The sequence below is a fragment of the Euprymna scolopes genome, chromosome 3, assembly GCF_053919585.1.
Source record: "Euprymna scolopes isolate OS-2025 chromosome 3, ASM5391958v1, whole genome shotgun sequence".
Taxonomy (NCBI): domain Eukaryota; kingdom Metazoa; phylum Mollusca; class Cephalopoda; order Sepiida; family Sepiolidae; genus Euprymna; species Euprymna scolopes.
In genome coordinates this window covers 52,203,336-52,222,825 of record NC_136484.1, presented here as the reverse complement: position 1 = coordinate 52,222,825, position 19,490 = coordinate 52,203,336, and the positions used below count along the sequence as shown (strand labels likewise).

Genomic DNA, 19,490 nt, shown 5'->3' with positions numbered 1-19,490 from the left:
GAGTAAGAGTACAGTGAACAATTTTGGAGGAGTGACCATTATTTTTCCACTTATTTGTTTTTTTTTAACTAGATTCAAAGTTTGGGAATTTGGCAAATTTTTACAAGAGTCAAAATGTTAGATATTGACCGACCAACGCTGAAAAGTGTGCCAGTCGATGATTATCATCATGATCGTTATTAATATTTGTAAAAATAGAATGTCAGAAAAGAATGTTATCATAGCGAAATGTTTACATATAAAATTATTAATGTCAAAATGGTTTAATAGAAAGGAATGTTAATTTTACTAACTAGCACAAAACAAAAAAGTTAACTTGGTGAAAAAGAATGTTAGAACATAAACAAAATGAAGTAACGAGATTACTTAAAGTCACAAGCATCAGTTAGTCAAGAGTTGGGAGTCAAAGAGCAAACGCGGTCGGTAGTCAGATGAAGAGGAACGGTCCACGGGCAATAATGGCTCCGAGTAGGGGAAAATGTTGATAGTAAAAGTCCAGGATCAGCGCTGCAGCTTTCTAATGGAGGAAACATTAGGAACAAAGCTGCTGCAAATACCATAAAGGCTTCAGGTCATACAAATCTTTGTTTGCAGCTTTTTCGACGATCCGTCAAATTAAGATCAGCCCAAGATGAACCAAGTATGTTTTCCCATTGGCTGATGTAAAGCCTCACAGACTGTTGTCTCTTGATGCTATAATTGCTATATGTCCTGTTCGTATTTATTTGCCTCCCCATGAGGGCAGAGTTAGACACAAGGTTAGTTTTTAATGTGGGGAAAATCCATCTCCCCAAAAAGGGGCACTCTGGATAGGGAAAAAAATAAAAAATTGTCTCAATCATGAAGGATTTTACCTCCATTGACTGAGGACAGAAAAAGGTGAAGTGTAACATCAGAACAGATACTACACTGTGATGGTATTTATTTGCTCCCCCACCGAGCAAATTAGGCACAAGGCCGATTTTTAATGTGAGGAGTGAAGGGAGGGGGAAGGGGAAAAGGGGACCAGCTCCCGACAGGTGGGAAATGGGAGCTGGTTAAAGGTCAGACATGTGGGGTTGCCCCCACATCTGGTCCTTGCTAGTCATAGCTAGTCATAGCTTGCAGTATCTGCCGGAACAGATACTACACTGTGATCTTATGTCCTGATTAAGCAATCACTAGACACATTCATATCTAGGCAATCAAATATATACACACGTCAATAAACACATAATATACACTCGGTTTGTATATATATATATATATATATATATATATATATATATACTCTTTTTTTTTTACATAAGCAGTAATATGTTGCCACACAGTCATGAGCATGTTTTGGTCAGCAGCTGACCAAAACATGCTCATGACTGTGTGGCAACATATTACCATATTACTGCTTATGTAAAAACGAATAGAGAGTATACCCTGCTCTACTTCGGTATTGAGCACTCTTGTATTAACCTCGTTAAACTTCATTGGTTACTTAGCCTCTGGAAAACAATAACCTCAGATTATATATATATATATATATATATATATATATATAATCTTATGCACAGATCATCATATAATGATTAGATCACTCTGACACACGTTAAAAAGCATTAAAAAAAATAATAATACATCTTTAAAATTCAACAGCATTTCTCACGGTTAATGGTAGCTGAATGGATTAGGTCATTGCTAATGAAGTTAGGGATGGCTTCTGTCGCCGGGTTTAAATCTACCGACTGATGTTAATTGCGACATCCTGCACTGATGATTCCCGAAAGGATGAAACATTAGTGTATGTAGGTATTTAATAATTATTATAGTAAATAATTATATATATATATTTACTTTAAGGTATTGAAATGAATTATTTGGATACCAATTATCATATCCTTTTTTTTTTTTACTTTCAACACTCTTTCTCCATAAAGTTCTTCTCTACTTTCTTCAACTTTCTCCATGTCCCTTTAATATTTTCTCTGTATTTAGCAAAATAATTTCGAACCAATATTAGTATTTTGCTAGAATTTTTCCTCTGATGAGATGTACTAATATTGAAAATCCGTGGATTACGGACATTAATTTAAACATTGTAGTCTTTGGTTCAAGCAATACATTTTTATTTGAAAAGTGATTCTTTTTAAATGAAATTGGAACATATAAACTCTAATTTTATATATATATATATATATATATATATATATATATATATATATATATAAGTGAACGTGTCTATGTATCTGTGTGTCTGTCTGTTTGTGTACATTTCCCTATGCAATAACTATATCAATTTTAAGTCTACAGACTCGAAATTTGATATACAGGGTACTGAGATTTGGGAAAATCGATGTAATCGGTTTTCGGCCAGAAATTTGTTGATTAAGGGGTCAAAGTTCAACGATTTGACCTTTGAGAACTCTACCAAACTCCTCCTACAATTTTGGGTCTAAACGCTGAAATTTTAGATATAGGTTCCTTGGACATGGATCTAACTTAATAACTTGATTTGAGCACAAAACAATAAATGTTAAGGGGTCATAATAGGGGTCAAAGTTTTTAAAAATTGACAGCTTTTTTTTTTGCTCAACATACACCTCCAAATACCCGGGCAACACGGGGCACCCATGCTAGTATCCTCGACAATATTAAAAAAAAGTTTGTTTTTGTGTGATTCTCCACCTTTATTTATTTATTTATTTTATTTTTTTTTTAAAGAAAACTGATATTTAACTTAAACCTCAAATGGCCCAAACAAATCCGTTTTTGAAGCACCCATTCCAGTTTTTATTTCCCATAAAATCCTTGCTTGATAATTGAATTTATCAGGGTTTTTTTTTTTTGTTTTGTTTTATATAAGAAGAAATATTCCAGAATATGTCTGTTTTCTCTGTTGGAGAGGTTAGAGAATTTACATTAAGTGTATTTATATGTAGAATTTTCTAGGGAAGACAATGGAAATGATTCTGAACTTCTACGTATCTCTTTAAGAAAACTATGGATGCAGATTATCCCACCCCTTAAAACTTTAAATGCATATATCAGATTGTAATAAAATTAAAACCGTTTGTATGAGACATTGTTTTCCAAAATCTCAGATTTTTCCAACTATCTTGAGGGGCAAAAAGAGAGGAGACAGTAATAATAAAAAATGTTATATGGTGAAAAAGAACATAGTGTCTCATATTTAAGCCCAGGCAACGGTGGGTCTTCCTGTTAGTATTTAATTTAAGAAAAACTGCTGAAATATTTCTAATCTCTACTTATATATAAAAGGCACTTTGCCTGTGTGTGTGTGTGTGTGTGTGTGTGTGTGTGTGTGTGTGTGTGTGTGTGTGTGTGTGAGTTTGTCTCCTATGGACTCCAAAACGACTGGATCAGTTTCTGTAAATTTCACATAAATGTACTTTATGTGCCTGGGAGTATTCTTAGATAGGTTTTGTCTTCAATAAGTATCAAATCGATAATAAAAATAATCTAATTAAAGAAGGAACAGTCCGATTTTGACCCAAGTTAACACCCTTATACAGCCTAACACCGCAGGTGCATTTTAGAAGTTTTATCACTGCGAAGGCAGAAGGGCCCAGCATATAAAATCAATAGTAGGTTCTTTGATAAGACAGGGATGCGTTTGAAGTGAATGTTTCTGGAGCACAATTGAACCATGATACTTGACTTTTGCATGTATATTTTAAACTTTAATTGAAGCGATTATATAAAAATAATTTTATAAAAATCGACAGTAGGTTCTTTATAGTGCAATGTAGATTATAATATATTGTGAACTAAGTATCTGCGGGGAGGCATGGGAAACTTCCTCTTGGTGCACCATGACGGGTCCCTGACTAGAACAGGCAATCAATTTAATTAAAAAAATTTTGATGACAATAAAAGTATTAGAAGTGTAGGACATTCGTTGATCTTTATTCAATCCCAGGCAACATCTGATCTCCTTGGTGGTTATATTTATTTAGAAGAGTAAAAAACGAAAAAAAAATTTTTTTTTCTATATTAATAGACTTTAAATATATTTAACAGATTTTTTTTTCTACGCAATTCTGAGTAATACTTCACTAAGTTGATGTTTGTCTATGTCCGCAGCTTTAACGGTTTAAGTCTGACTGCAGCTATATTTTCAAAATTCGTTAAGGTCAATCCTCAGAATGTTTTGAACTATATTCGAGCAGAATTTATTAATCTTTTCGCATACAACCTACGTCTGAAAAAATGAAGAAACAAAAATATTAAACCCTTGGTATTGCGAGTTCAGTTTTTTTTTTTTTTTTTTTTTTTTTTCAAAAAACATTTTTTACACGTATAAAACATACTTTGTTCTGAAGATGTCATTGGTCGAAGCGTCGCCAAGCCAATATAGGACAATTTGAATATTTCGATTGATTATATATATTTTCTAAACAATAAAATATATAATGCTCTCTATTTTCAAGTAAAATAGATGATATTTATACTCAAGTAGTTGTACCTACCTGGCGTTACTCGGAAGTGTATTTATTTTCATTTTTGTTTCTCGCCTTTTTTTTTCTTTAATCTATTAAAAATAAATGTTTTGTTTTTATTTTTGTACCAAACTTTTTTTTTTTTTCTGTAATAGGATTTTGGAAGTTAAAATTAATTATGATATCATTTGGTCAAAAATTATTGATTAACCTAATTGTTATGAAATTATAACTAATTTTGTTATAGTAATGTTTTGATCTCTATTTATAAAATTATTGGATGTAAATAGTTTAAAAAACTTTTAAGATTTACTAAAAATTTTAACCACGACGGGACGAGAATGCTGAGTCTCTTTACTGTATCCTCAGTAACTACTGCCTTCCATAGTTGTTGTTGTCTCACCATGTTTTGGCCAACTAATCCTCTGGCTGGCTTTGGGTAGGATTGAAACTGCTATCTTCAGGCAGTGTTCACCTGGAATTGTAAAGATTCAATACGTCTATCCAGTGCACCACGAGACCTAAAGGGTCATTCAACGTGATGAGACAACTATTATGGAAGGCAGTAATTACTGAGGATACAGTTAAGAGACACAGCATTCCCATCCCGTCGTTGTTAACCACCTGACGAAGGCCAGAGAAATAGTTTGCTGAAACGTTGTGAAACAACAATTATGGAGATGAGGGTAATAGTCCGCAAATAAATAAATAAAAATATACAAATTACTCATCCCAAACGATTCGAATAATAAATAAAAGGCTATTTATTCTGTCCGCATCACTGCCCCAGGGAGCAGACTTCCCCAGGGTGTATTCCAGCAGATGATCACAATCTTATTCAAGAGGTCCTTAGACAACTCTTTTGCAGATATACATAACTTATTTTCGTTAAGATTTTTTTTTCCTTAGAGGCGCTGGTTGAGATTGATAAAATAAAATATGTATTATATATGTTTGAAGCCAAAACAATGCATTATTACAAAATAAACAGACATTTATTTTGTTTGAAATTTATATTGAAATTCATAAATATATTTCGAAGATACACTTCATCCTCAGTATGACTTTCCTTCTATTTATTTTTATTTTTTTGCCATGTTTTCAAACAAATGTCCGTACTCAATTTTTCACTTTTGTTGCTAAATTTTCATTTTGATTCTTGTTATATCCTACATTTAACGAAATTTAAGTTTTTTGGCGTTTCTTTTTTTCTTTTTTCTTTTTTTCTTTTTTTTTTTTTTTCTAATGTGTATGAAACAAAAAAAAAAATCCATAAATTTAGGAAAATAGAAGAAAAAATGGAAAACAAAACTTTTTATATCCGCTTTCTGAATTTCTTTGGTTTGGTAAATGTTACCTTATGCTACAACTCCGACCACTCTAATTTGCTTTTTAAGGAGTATTTGAGGTCACTGACAACGAATCTGATAATCAAACCCGTCACAAATTTACCGTTTGCATGGTATGAACCCCTGGACCTTGGGACTATTCTGCACCATTTCACTGCCTTCGGTAGTGTTTTTCTTACATGACACGTTCGCGTATGAACGGACGTAGTGAAGTGTCTTATCACATCGTGGAGGAATCGGACGCGGCCACTCCAACACCACCCCTGCCTCCCCACACTCCCTCCCTAATGTAAACAGACTTTTTCTGAAATGTTAAACGGTATTCTACTCGGTAAATCTCGGCACATTACTTAGGGAAAAACGGTTAATTAACCTGCAGAAGCACTTGTTAAACTACACAAGTTCTATAATTGATTACCCCCCCCCAAAAAAAAAACAAAAAAAAACGAAAAACAAATGTTTGCTGCTTATGTTTTTGTAAACCATTCGTGAAAACTTTTTTTTTTTTTTTTAGATCAATTAAAAAGCATTAAAAACTATGTAAGACAAAAAAAAATGAACCACATATTTTTTTTTTTTTTTTTAAACTTTATTTCAAATAGCCGCTTAAAGATTCCTTCGTAATGTGATAAGACACTTCACTATGCCCGTTCACATGCGAAGTGAAATGGTGCAGAATAGTCCCAAGGTCCAGGGGTCCATACCATGCAAACGGTAAATTTGCAACGGGTTTGATTATCAGATTCGTTGTCAGCGACCTCGAATACCCCTAAAAAAAACAAATTAGAGTGATCAGTGTTCTATTGTAGAGTAAGGTAACGTTTACCTTTTTTCTTTTTTTTTTCTGGTTAGAAAATACTTTCATTGGCTTTACCAAGGCCATACAGATAAAAAAGGCAGAGAAATTGAGATAGTAATATCAGCGATGACAGGAAGGGAATCAATTCCTGTTGCCTGACGATGAGAAAATGGCTAATTTAAAGATGAAATAATACAATGTATTGTTTTTCATGAGGAATTGAGGTGCATCGATGGAATGCACAGATAGAAGTTAACTGTCATCAAGTGGATGCTGATGTAGAGTTACAACCTAAGGATGCTAAATTCAAACTGTATCGGTTCCATAGCGACACTTTCGGTGTGAATGTTGATAACTTCCATGTGATTCCTCCCGCAAGTACCCAATTCTAGAAAGAACTGCAGGAAACCAATGCTAATAGTAAAACCCTGTCTATCATTACTAATTCACGCGGGTTTACCCCCCCCCCCCGCCTTCCTTTTTTGTATCCGTTACAACATACATACGTGTATGTATTAAGTTGGTGAAAAAAAATAATGTCGGTTTTTGACGTTCAACTTCAAAAGATCATAACTTCTTTTATAATAAACTTTATTAATCAAAATAAGAACCATTAGAATCAACACATTTTTGCCCGTGAGAAACGAGTTTCTTTATCCTATTAGCATAGAAATCCAGAATTCTGGAATCGATGAAATCATTGAAGGCTGATTCGGCATCATCTCGGCTTTTGAAGCATTTTTCGTGCAGGAAGTTGTTGAGATGCATGAAAGTGATAATTGGTTGGTGAGAGGTCCGGTGAATATGGTGGATGAGCCAGAGTCTTGTAGGCCAATTTGTTCAGCTTCTGCAGGGTCAGTTGATCAACATGTGGGCAAGCATTGTCATGGAGGAGAATTGGTTTTTTTCATATTGACAAATCTCAGGTACATGCGTTGGAGCGTCTGGTGTATTTTGCCAATTTGTTGGCAGTACTTCTCCGCTGTAATTATTTCGCCCGGATTCAAGAAGCTGTGATGGATGAGACCGGCCGCAGACCACCAAACCCATACCCTATTTTTAGTGCAAGTTCGGCTTTGGGAAGTGTTGTGGAGCTTCTCCAGCATCCAACCACTCTGCTGAATGTCACCGGTTGTCATAGAGAATCTACTTCTCATCACATGTCGCAATCTGCTTGAGAAATGGGTCGTTTTTGTTGTGCAGAAGGAGCGTAGAAGACACCTCAAAACAACAAATTTTTTTTTATTATCGCTCAATTCATGCGGCACCCATTTATCCAACTTTTTTTCACTATTTGCTTTAAATGGCGAATGACTTGAGTGGGTGACCTTGAGTTCAACAAGTGTGGTTTTGTGAGGATCGGCTTCAATTAAGGCTTTCAAATGTTCGTTATCAACTGCAGTCAGCTGGTTGTAGCCGTCTTCATCTTCGAGGCTCTCATCACCATTGTGAAATTTCTTGAACCACTGTTGTACCACACGTTCATTAGTGGTTCCTGGGCCAAACGCATCATTGATATCACAAGCTGTCTCTGCGGCATTTCGGCCTAGTTTGAACTGGAACAAGGAAATCGTGTGGATTTCAATTTTGTTCATGCTGTCGAAAAGCCTGCAAAAAAAAAAAAATGAATGAAGAAATTGAGAACAGTAACGAATAACACGATTCGATAGAGCGAAAAACGTGCTTCAAAATGATATATAACATGACTATTCAGAAATGATACATAAAAGTAACACGTGAGAAAACGATATTGTTTTTGCACCAGCCTAATACATATGTATGTATGATGATTGCAACGTCTTGTCAGACGAGTGCCACTCCCTCAGACATTTAAAATCCATGAGCCCAAATGCCTGAGGGAGTATCTATACAAAGATGATGTTACAGAGTCTTAGCTTTGTACGACAGCTAAGTCTCTCTCTCGGTTCAAAATGTTGAGATCCAGCAAAAAGCAAGAGCAAGATAGCCAGAAACAAATTAAACTGCAGACCAGCTTAATGCGGGTACTGGTCTCCCGCTTTATGGTTTTTTAAATCAGAGATTTGCTTCTCCTAGAAAGGTTGCCTTCACCACGGCTTACGGGAGCCCTCTCCACCCAAATACACATATACACACACACACAAATATACACAATATATATGTATGTATACAAACATATATACGGCATAATCACATTGACACACTAGTTTTTGTCAGATCACCGAAGTTAAGCAACGTTAAGCCTGGCTAATACCAGATGGTTGGTGATTTGGGAATTCTAGGCACTGTATGCACTCTCCGCTTGTTTTGACATTGTTTCCAGTTGTCCTGAACCTCCACTTGCCACTGGTATTTAATAATGCCGACTCGGGAGAGGTGTGGTTATAGATTGTGCAAATTTTGCCACAAAAATTCCATGCACAGGCACCCTTACAGTGGGTATTCATAGTGTGTCAAGAAGGAAGGAAGCTATCGTGTGTGTGTGTGTGTCCATATATATGTGTAGAGGTAAATGGAGTCAAAATGGCAACTTGATTTGAATTATTTCATTCTATTACCGAGTGGGGATCATACATAATTGTTGCCTGCTTTCTATTTTTTTTTCCATTAACTTTCTGCATGAAAAAACATCTTTATGAATTTTTTTTTTTTTTATTGTGGTTTCTGAAGAGCAGTGTGAAATTGCATTTAATTGTAGCATATTGCACATTGCAAAACTATTGTGCAACTATCATCAATTCTGCCATCACAAAGAATAATATGAGTAAAGAGTGAGTTTTGATCTTTGGAACTTTAATTATTATGTGTGCATTGTGGTTTCTGGAGAATGCATACCCAAGAGGTGTGTACATTTTGACAATGTCTCCTTTAATGCCGACTATTATAGATTGCTACTAAATTCCCCACCTGTTCCTAGGTTTAAGATGATGAGAGGCATGGGAGGAATAAGGAAGTCAGAACATCAGAGTTTGGGTCAAATAAAGAATTTTGTGGATAAGGACTGTCGTATGTCTACCGAAACAATATATGCACAGTTTGATGTACACACTATTATTTGTGAGGAATTGAAGATGCGCAAGATTTGTGAGAGATTTGTCCCAAGGGTGCTTGGAGAAGATCAGAAAGAAAGAATGTTGTCATGGGTATCAAGACAGTTCCTCACCCTCCCTATAGTCCAGATCTTGCTCCCTGTGACTTTTGACTATTTCCTAAGCTCAAGGAAAACTTTAGAGGCTGTCATTATGAAACAATTGAATTGATGAAAGAGGCTGTGACAAGAGTCATTGACACGCGCACACAAAAGGACTTCCATGGGGACTTGGAATTATACAACAAATGCATTGCGGCCGAAGGAGATTACTTCAAAGAAGGCTAGAGTTTTATGTGTGTACTATCAATAAAAGTGCCTATACAAAAAAAAAAATCTGGAAACTTATTAAAGGCACCTCGTATGTTTTTAGTCTTGCTTTCTCGCAAAGTTTTTTGAACAGTTATTGATGAATCGAGACTGGTAATTAAACTGGTACATTAGTCATCGAGTTTTAGTTAAAAATAGTTGACTGTTCGTGATTCTTCCTGTTCAATCACTGCAGAGTTCTGTGACCTTGTTATGCTTGGCTATGCGAGTCATTAGTTATATACAGTTACTTAACCTAACAATATGACTGGATCAAGTAACTTCCTGTTATATTCATATTAGAAGAGGTAAAATGAAGTTTATGAACATCTCTTTGTATTTCACTTATGATGAAACTTCTCCAATAAAATGAAGCGAAACATTAGTCCTCATTTTGATGTAATGTTGTCGTCTGCACTTAATTTTATTTTATCTACGCATTCGATTGAATTCCTACTCTCTTATTGTATCTCCTACACTACAATAATTATGGGGATTTTCTTACGTTACAGCTTTTGCTATCTAGGCCTAATCACACATGTTTATCTGTATAACATATCACTAAACTATAGATATTACTTGTTTATATACATGTAAACTGGATGATGTCACCAATAGATATTATCCACTAAAACAGAGGTGGAAGAGATCTTTAATATGATGAAATAACAAAAAGACGATGACATCCATTTAAAACAAAAAATGGATGACCAATGACACTTTGGATTACTGCTCGACTAATATATACTAGCAGAACCTGTGTTCTGGTGTTACTTGGGGAAATATATAAAATATTGATTTAATTTTTTTTTAAATTAACATATATTCGAGTATCAATTCTGAAAACAAAAGAAACAAAAGAACTCCTTTGAGAAATCAAGGAAATGAAATGAACACATTTTCTGGAAACATGCATAATGACTTTGCCTAGGTGGTTGGCGGAACAAATTAGCATGTGAAGTTTTTAGTTCTAAGCCTATAATAGTCAAAGCAATGGAGGAAAATTGAATTATATATATATATATATATATATATATATATAAGTGATCTTGCTTGTCTGAGGAATGGTCTTTAACAAATTCTGTCAATTTTTAATCCACAGACTTGAAACTTAATATAGGAGATTTGGACCTGTGGAACAAATTCGATTTGGTTTTTAGATGGTAAAAATAGCTGCTAAGAAGTCAAAATGTTAACAAAATTGGAAATTGACAGGTATAAGTCGATTTAAAGTGCTGTTCTATGTATGTGAAAATATACATTTATAGGTTAAACCTTATTTTTGAACTTTTTATACACGTATAAACATGGCTGAGAGAGTAACAAACAAGTCTATTATTATTATTATTTAATCTATGTTGATTCATCTAGGACTGACGGTGTCTCATATGTTTGCTATTACAGCAATTTGTCGAAATTATTATCATCACTGACGGTCACTTCGATATATAAAAACGTCACCAATACAAAGACAAAGAAAAAAAGAAGCTAAATAAAAAAGAAAAGACTTGATGGATAGAAACAATCAAACAATTTTATTAAAAAAAAAAAGAAACTTAGAGCCAAAAAAACAGTTCATGAGCTGTCTGCTGCTAAGATTTTTGCTCAGCTACAAAGTCCTTTATGTGGTAACAATTACGGGAGATAGAAAGTAGGACTGGTTAAGAAGGCCTTTTATTTTACTTACTGCTGTGATATGAGATTTCAACCAACGTAGAGTTTTTGTTTTTAGAAATACTTTAGCAAAGTCGAAAAGAGTTCAATCCCCTTGTTTGCAATTTAAGCTTACATTTTGTAATGTCTTTTTTTTTTTAAAATAGGAGTTCTCTCGAGTAGATTAGTTGAAATATCTGCAGTCAAAGGTAACCTATTGTTCTGAAGTGTTCCGAGATTGTCCTTTTATAGAGAGGGATGTATTTCTTCAATTTCCGGAAGGAATAACCTGTAAAAAAAAAATACACATAGTTCTTTATATAATAATGTTCTCTGGAGAGGCAAGAAGTCAGGTAAAAATAAAAACTTCCTCATACCTTCTTTGAGTCCGGTCAGAATAGAAATATTTTCTTTTGACTTAGAAAAACTGCAGCTTTAGACATATCCATTTTCTTCAAGCCTTAGAAGAAAATATCTAGTTATAGACACTTCCAATTCAATTTTTGCTAGTGAGAATATTTCCCACATGTCTTCTCTCCTCCAAGCTGGTAGTTTTTCGACATATTTAACTACCAAATCCTCGATAGATTTCTTAGATTTACTTAAAGTAGATTTCTTTAAGCAAGGTACGAATTTGTTATGTACCTATTTACTATGCCTCCCCACGGGACAGAGTTAGACACCAGGGTCGGTTTTTAATGTGGAGAAAAGGTACAAAAATAAAAATTGTCTCAGTCGTGAAGGATTTCTCCTCCACCGAAAGAGAACAACACAATCACGTCAACATTATTAACTTCGCCAGGTAACTTACACGAGTCCACTTCAACGTTTTAACGTCCTGTTTGGATTACTATTTGGAGAATAAGTGCATGATCAACGGCTGCATTTAATATGGTAACATAATTTACAAACGTAATAAAGGTTAGTTTGAAAGTTTATTTCAATAAAGTTGTGTGATCTTTTCAGACCACGATTTTTCTAATTAATTCAAACAGTCCGTTGCAAATGTTCGTCTCCATGACACGCCTACCCCCAACCCCCTGTTCTCTCCACGCTTCCTTTTATGTGTGTGGTATAGTCTCATTTACATAGAAATGGTGAGAGTCTGCGTTACTCGCACATGATCGTCAAGTACAAAAGCAACTGCAAGTCGCCATTTTCTTTTCTTTTTCTTTTTTTTTTCTTGTCAAGCGACCGAACCCTGCAAAGCACACACACGCTATTCAGGTAAGTTACGATTTCCCCTGCAGAGAGAGATTCAACTGCTTGACAGCGATGTACATTGACATGGTCTTACAGATCCGGTATATTAAGGAGCAATCAATCCTGGATGAAGATTATCCTGTGTAAATTGACCTCATTGAGTAGTACCATGTCTGGAGTACTTGTTCTGATTAAACTCGTTACCATTGGATTGTATTTTCACTTTGTGCTAATTTGTTGTTTTTAAGAGCTATACATAACTGAATGGACAAAGCAAGTAGAAATGAATGCCTTTTTTTTTTTTTTTTTTTTTTTTTGAAAGCTTATGTACTTTGCAACGTAAGATTTTTAATTAAAGAAATTTATTCTTTTAACTCTGACGATGGAAAAATGACTTTGGGCTAATTGAGATCTCGCCTTCTGGATTATTTTGAGAAGTTCAGCATTGAATAATAAAAACGTGAGATAAAATGACATTTAAATCTTCTTTTTACATTCTTTGAATATCAAATTTGTTGTGAACCTTGTCCATTTTCTATTGGCGATTTTGGGAGGAAACATGGAACAAAAAGAAAACGATCTATGTGTAACTAGATTTGTTCATGTATACTTTGAGTGCACTGAATAATGCCGGCAATTCGTTCTGTGAATGTAATGAGGGAGGGTTTTAATTAGGGTGCTTTACTATAGGACTAAGAATATCCCTTTTTTGTTTTTGTTTTTTGTTAATCTCTTTAACTGGAAAAGGGTGTGTGAGAATCGGTTTTAATACGAAAACCTAAATGCCCCGAGAGTACGCCAGCTGTCCCCCTCCCCCTTCGCACCAGTGGTTTTCATCTCGAGTGCAGTCAGTACTTTGATCGGCTCTTCATGAGTGTCTCTTGTGTATCTCCTTGGGCTCAGAGATGCAGTACTCATAAAAACAATGGTTACATACGTAGGAGAATCAAGAGAGTTCAGAAGTTATTTATAATCTCCAACTCTCAAACTTTATACTTTTTTTCTTTCCAAGTTTTCATTTTGTCTGTTTCTTTGCCCTCTTTTTCTGCTTTGTCTTTTTTGTTTTTTCTTTTGCTCTCTCTCTCTCTCTCTCTCTCCTTTTGCCGCCACTGTGTGTCCCTTTCTTTGCCCCCTCTCTGTTCTTTTTGTTGCTCCTCCCTCTCTGTCTCTGTCTCTCCTTCTCGCACGCTCTTTTGTTGCCCTCCCTGTGTGTTTATTCCTTTGCTCCTCTCGGTTTTCTCTCCTTGTTTCTTCCCTTGCGCCCCCACATCCCTCTTTTTGTTTCTACCTTTGCCCCGCCCCTCTCTCTCTCTCTCACTCTGCTTTGTCCTCTCTCTCTCTCTCTCTCTCTGTTTCCTCCTTTGTCCTCTCTCTCACTCTCTCTCTCTCTGTTTCTTCCTTTGTCCTCTCTCTGTTTCTTCCTTTGTCCTCTCTCTGTTTCTTCCTTTGTCCTCTCTCTGTTTCTTCCTTTGTCCTCTCTCTCTGTTTCTTCCTTTGTCCTCTCTCTCTGTTTCTTCCTTTGTCCTCTCTCTCTGTTTCTTCCTTTGTCCTCTCTCTCTCTGTTTCTTCCTTTGTCCTCTCTCTCTCTCTCTCTGTTTCTTCTTTTGTCCTCTCTCTCTCTGTTTCTTCCTTTGTCCTCTCTCTCTGTTTCTTCCTTTGTCCTCTCTCTCTGTTTCTTCCTTTGTCCTCTCTCTCTGTTTCTTCCTTTGTCCTCTCTCTCTGTTTCTTCCTTTGTCCTCTCTCTCTGTTTCTTCCTTTGTCCTCTCTCTCTGTTTCTTCCTTTGTCCTCTCTCTCTGTTTCTTCCTTTGTCGTCTCTCTCTGTTTCTTCCTTTGTCGTCTCTCTCTGTTTCTTCCTTTGCCATCTCTCTCTCTCTCTGTTTCTTCCTTTGCCATCTCTCTCTCTCTGTTTCTTCCTTTGCCATCTCTCTCTCTCTGTTTCTTCCTTTGCTATCTCTCTCTCTATTTCTTCCTTTGCTATCTCTCTCTGTTTCTTCCTTTGTCATCTCTCTCTCTCTCTCTCTCTCTGTTTCTTCCTTTGCTATCTCTCTCTCTCTGTTTCTTCCTTTGCCATCTCTCTCTCTCTGTTTCTTCCTTTGCTATCTCTCTCTCTCTCTGTTTCTTCCTTTGTCATCTCTCTCTCTGTTTCTTCCTTTGTCATCTCTCTCTCTGTTTCTTCCTTTGTCATCTCTCTCTCTGTTTCTTCCTTTGTCATCTCTCTCTCTGTTTCTTCCTTTGTCATCTCTCTCTCTGTTTCTTCCTTTGTCATCTCTCTCTCTGTTTCTTCCTTTGTTATCTCTCTCTCTGTTTCTTCCTTTGTCATCTCTCTCTCTGTTTCTTCCTTTGTCATCTCTCTCTCTGTTTCTTCCTTTGTCATCTCTCTCTCTGTTTCTTCCTTTGTCCTCCCTCTCTATGTTTCTTCCTTTGTCCTCCCTCTCTATGTTTCTTCCTTTGTCCTCCCTCTCTATGTTTCTTCCTTTGTCATCTCTCTCTCTGTTTCTTCCTTTGTCCTCCCTCTCTATGTTTCTTCCTTTGTCCTCCCTCTCTATGTTTCTTCCTTTGTCCTCCCTCTCTATGTTTCTTCCTTTGTCCTCCCTCTCTATGTTTCTTCCTTTGTCCTCCCTCTCTATGTTTCTTCCTTTGTCCTCCCTCTCTATGTTTCTTCCTTTGTCATCTCTCTCTCTGTTTCTTCCTTTGTCCTCCCTCTCTATGTTCCTTCCTTTGTCCTCCCTCTCTATGTTCCTTCCTTTGTCCTCCCTCCCTCTCTCTGTTTCTTCCTTTGCCATCTCTCTCTCTGTTCCTTCCTTTGCCATCTCTCTCTCTGTTCCTTCCTTTGTCCTCCCTCTCTATGTTCCTTCCTTTGTCCTCCCTCTCTCTCTTTCTTCTTTTGTCCTCCCTCTCTCTCTCTCTCTTCCTTTGTCCTTCCTCTCTCTCTCTCTCTCTTCTTTTTTCCTCTCTCTCTCTCTCTCTCTCTCTCTCTCTTTCTTCCTTTGTCCCCCCTCTCTCTCTTTCTTTCTTGGACCTCTCTCTCTCTTTGTAACTTCCTTTTCCAACTTTCTATCTCTCTTCTCTATCTTTGCCCCCCCCCCTCTCTCTTTCTCTGTTTCTGTATCTATCTCTCTCTCTTTATATTATTTCGTTGGGTTATTTCCAGATACCTTTTCGCGTTCTCTCTCTCTCTCTCTCTCTCTCTCTCTCTCTCTCTCTCTCTCTCTCTCTCTCTCTCTCTCTCTCATTCTCAACCTTTTGATTGAGTAAAGTGAGACGCACGCTGAGGAATGCCAGTATCAAATGTGCATCTGTTGCCATCCTTCTCCCCCTCCCTACAAACTTCTCTCTCACCCGTAACTCATCGTCCCCACCCCAACACCTTAACATCCCCTCGTTCAATCCTCCTTGTACTGAAAGTCTGATATTCATACAAATCATTGCCACCGGTGTTACAACCAAACCCTGTGGGCAGCAGTGAGCACAAATGAATGAAGAAAAGGCCACTGGAGGAAGTTGGAGGTGGGGCGGGTGTAGAAAAGAAAGCTCTCTCTCCCTCTCTCTGTCTCTCTCTCTTTGATTCATAACGCCCTGCCTTCCCGTAGTTTCTGTCTATCTCTCTTCAGCATCCCTTTTTTAACTTGCCTTTTGGATATAAATAAATATTATTCACACATCATAGAAAGCGTCAAGTCCTGTAAGAACGGAGGTTTCTTGTTTGTCTTAAAATCTTTTTCTTCTACTTTATCGTCATCATGATTTCTATCGACGGGACCACCAGGTGAGATGATGGGCAGTTTCTTTTTTTTTTTTTAACTTTTGTTTTTATTTGATAGAAAACTAACAACAAAAAAATAATAATAATAATAAATAAATAGTAATAATAATAAATGGAAAAAGTTTTTTTTTTGTTTACTTTCCTCTAAGTAGAACTCTGTTTTTGTTTCTCTTCCTGACCCCATCTTTGTTTCTTTTCTTTTTATTTTTTCTGAACATGGTTCTTTCTTGCGTACCCGTACTCTGTTTATTAGTTTTAAATAATAAAAAAAAACCTTAAATAATTTAAAACATTAAGAAATGAAAACAAAAAGGGTGGGGAAAGGTAAACAATTTCAAAATACTAATAAATAATACCGGCGGTCGGGCAGTATTCGCTTAAATGTTTACATTTTTATAAATGCTAATTGAATTCTGAATCAATTTTTAAAATCGATATTTGCAGTTAAGTTGATCAAGTTTTAGTTGGAATTTTGAAATCAACTTTGTAGAGGAAAGGAAAAAAAAGAAAAAAAAAAAAGAAAAGAAAACATTTAAATGAAATAAATTTTTACTAAACTGACACAAACTACATCATTGAAGGAGAGAGGAATCGATCAACCGACATTTTGGCAGTAGCCCGAAGGCTTGGATCGAAGTGTTGTATATGTATGGTGGAATTGATTTTTTTTTTTTTTTTTTTTTAAATTTGCGAATAAATAATTTAATGGACTGGAGCTATTTTTTATTTTGTCTCAAACCAGTGTAGTGTGCCCTTTTTCTATGAACCGGATATTCCCCATATTAAAAACCGACTCTCATTTCACATTTGGCTCTTGTGGGGAAGTGAAAAATAAGGATATTACATTTTTAAGCGTTTTCTTTTCTTTTTTTTTTTTTTTCAAAAATTTATTTTCTGTCCTCGGGTAGAAGATATGAAATCATTCTAGACTGAGACAATTTCAATTTTTTTTTTTTTTTTTACTTTTTTTTAAAATTATTTATTACAATTTATCAAACAATTTTTAAACAATTAAAAAATGTTTATTTAACAACGAAACAATGTTATGCTAACAGTAAACCAAAAAGTTGTTTACTATTTTTAACAAAACTTTAACAATGAGAATTAAAAAAACAAAATTAGGTACTTATTTAGAATTGCACTTATTTAATAATAAAAAAATCCTTGGTGTATATACTTGTCATATTCGAAAAATCACGTAGATTGATCAAGTAGTTTTTTTAACAAAGAAAATTAAAATTTAACCAAGAAAATAAATATATTCATTAGAAGGCTGAATCTGATCTCGATAGTTCGAATTGAGTTGTATTCTCCCCTATTTAACTGGATCAAAAACATGGCCAATTAAGAATCACTACGTCTCGCTGGATGGTAAAGTTTGATTTTCTTAGTTTAAAACATACTTGATCAGTTTACGCAATTTTTGGAATATGACATCTTCGTTTCGTGACAAGTACGTACGTCATAAAGATTTTCTGGTATTTTTTTTTTTTTAATAAGCATCAAAAAATGTTGGGTTGATTACTGCAAGCTTGTCCACAATTCTGTTTTCTCTTTAATAATGAAACAAATATTAATAAGCAATAAAACTATATTTATAAAATTGTCACGTCTCTCGTGTCTGCGTTTCTCGATTCTGCATGACTTAGATACTCTTATTTATCGTTAATCGATTAATGACTGAAATAAAAAGGCGATAGCATAAAACAAAACTAATTTTTCAAAAAAAATTGTTTGAAAGAATTATGGAAGCAAATTTATAATAATGCATGCCGCTTTCTTTATAAACTAGTCAGTTATGTTAATCTTTTAATAGTTTAGCGAAAAAAGTATGAATTATTTCCCGTCCCTTCATTTTCCTGTATTAGCAATTCTCGACCTTTCCGTATTGTGTCCTTTAGTCCTTACATTCCATGAGTGGTGTTTCTGACAAATGAGTAAGTATTGCTGTTTTCTGTCTCGGTTATTTTGTGGGAAAAGCAATACTAGTGAATTACAGTCTATCTATGCATAGATGCATCGGTTTTATTTACGACTTGTTAGAAGAACCATCAAATGGAAAGAGTTTATAAATAGTCAGTGTTTAATGTGTCCAGGAACATTCCAGATGAAAAAAGAATTGCTTAGTTTGTGATGTAATGAATATGAGTTCATCCGGGTTCTTCCTTATAAGAATATTAGCCTGGGTGCCCGGCGTTGTTCGGGTTCGGGTGTTTGGAGGTGTGTGTTGAGCTAAAAAAAAAAGAAAAAAGTGGTAGTAAGCAGGCAGGCTCAAACCCGTATTGCAAAGGAGGAAAAGAACGTGAAAAAACCCCCAAAACGTGACGTCTTTGCTGTTATACCCATCGCCAAACCAGAAGTGACGTAGACTTTTGAAAATATCGGTGAAAAAAAAGTGACCCCTCTCTATAGACAAGTGCCCAGTTAAGGATGAAGGAATTAATGTTTTTAGCCAATTTTTCGATATTTGTCGTCCGAAGGGTCAAACATACATACATAAATTTAAACAGACAGGTGAGATTTATATTATAGAAGATGATTGGCTGGTTAAGCCATAAATACCGATTGATAGTCACCTGGGAGAGGCGTCGGAAGATACGCCAAAAGCCTCACGCTAAAGAATTCCAGCTCCGACCATGAACTCATTGAGTAAGGTGAATTAATAGATTATTCACTCAAATGTGTTGATAAGTCCACTCAGTTACTTCAAACGAATATATCCCTTCCATGGTACATATCAGTTTGTAAGAAATTGTGCAAACATGTTGCTTCGGTTGCCCCACTGTGTTAGTTTCTATTTACCCCCCCCCCCAGTAAAATTAGACACATGGTCGGGTTTTAATGTGTGTGTGTGTTATGGTGGGGGGGGGGGTCAGTTCTCAAAAAAGAGGCACTCTGGTTTAGAACCTGTCT

General features: G+C 35.6%; 1 protein-coding gene across 16 annotated transcripts in view; it reads left to right on the top strand.

Moving 5' to 3' along the window:
- Nucleotides 1-19,490, top strand: part of LOC145255000 (uncharacterized) — a 471,291-nt gene that overhangs the window by 253,444 nt on the left and 198,357 nt on the right. The window contains exon 1 of one of the 16 annotated variants that reach the window (XM_080113915.1): nt 16,468-16,580. The exons of the other annotated variants lie outside the window; for them this stretch is intronic. The gene's annotated coding sequence lies outside the window, so the exon portion shown is untranslated. Of the gene's footprint in view, nt 1-16,467; nt 16,581-19,490 lie in introns of those variants that run through there. 16 annotated transcript variants of the gene reach the window in all.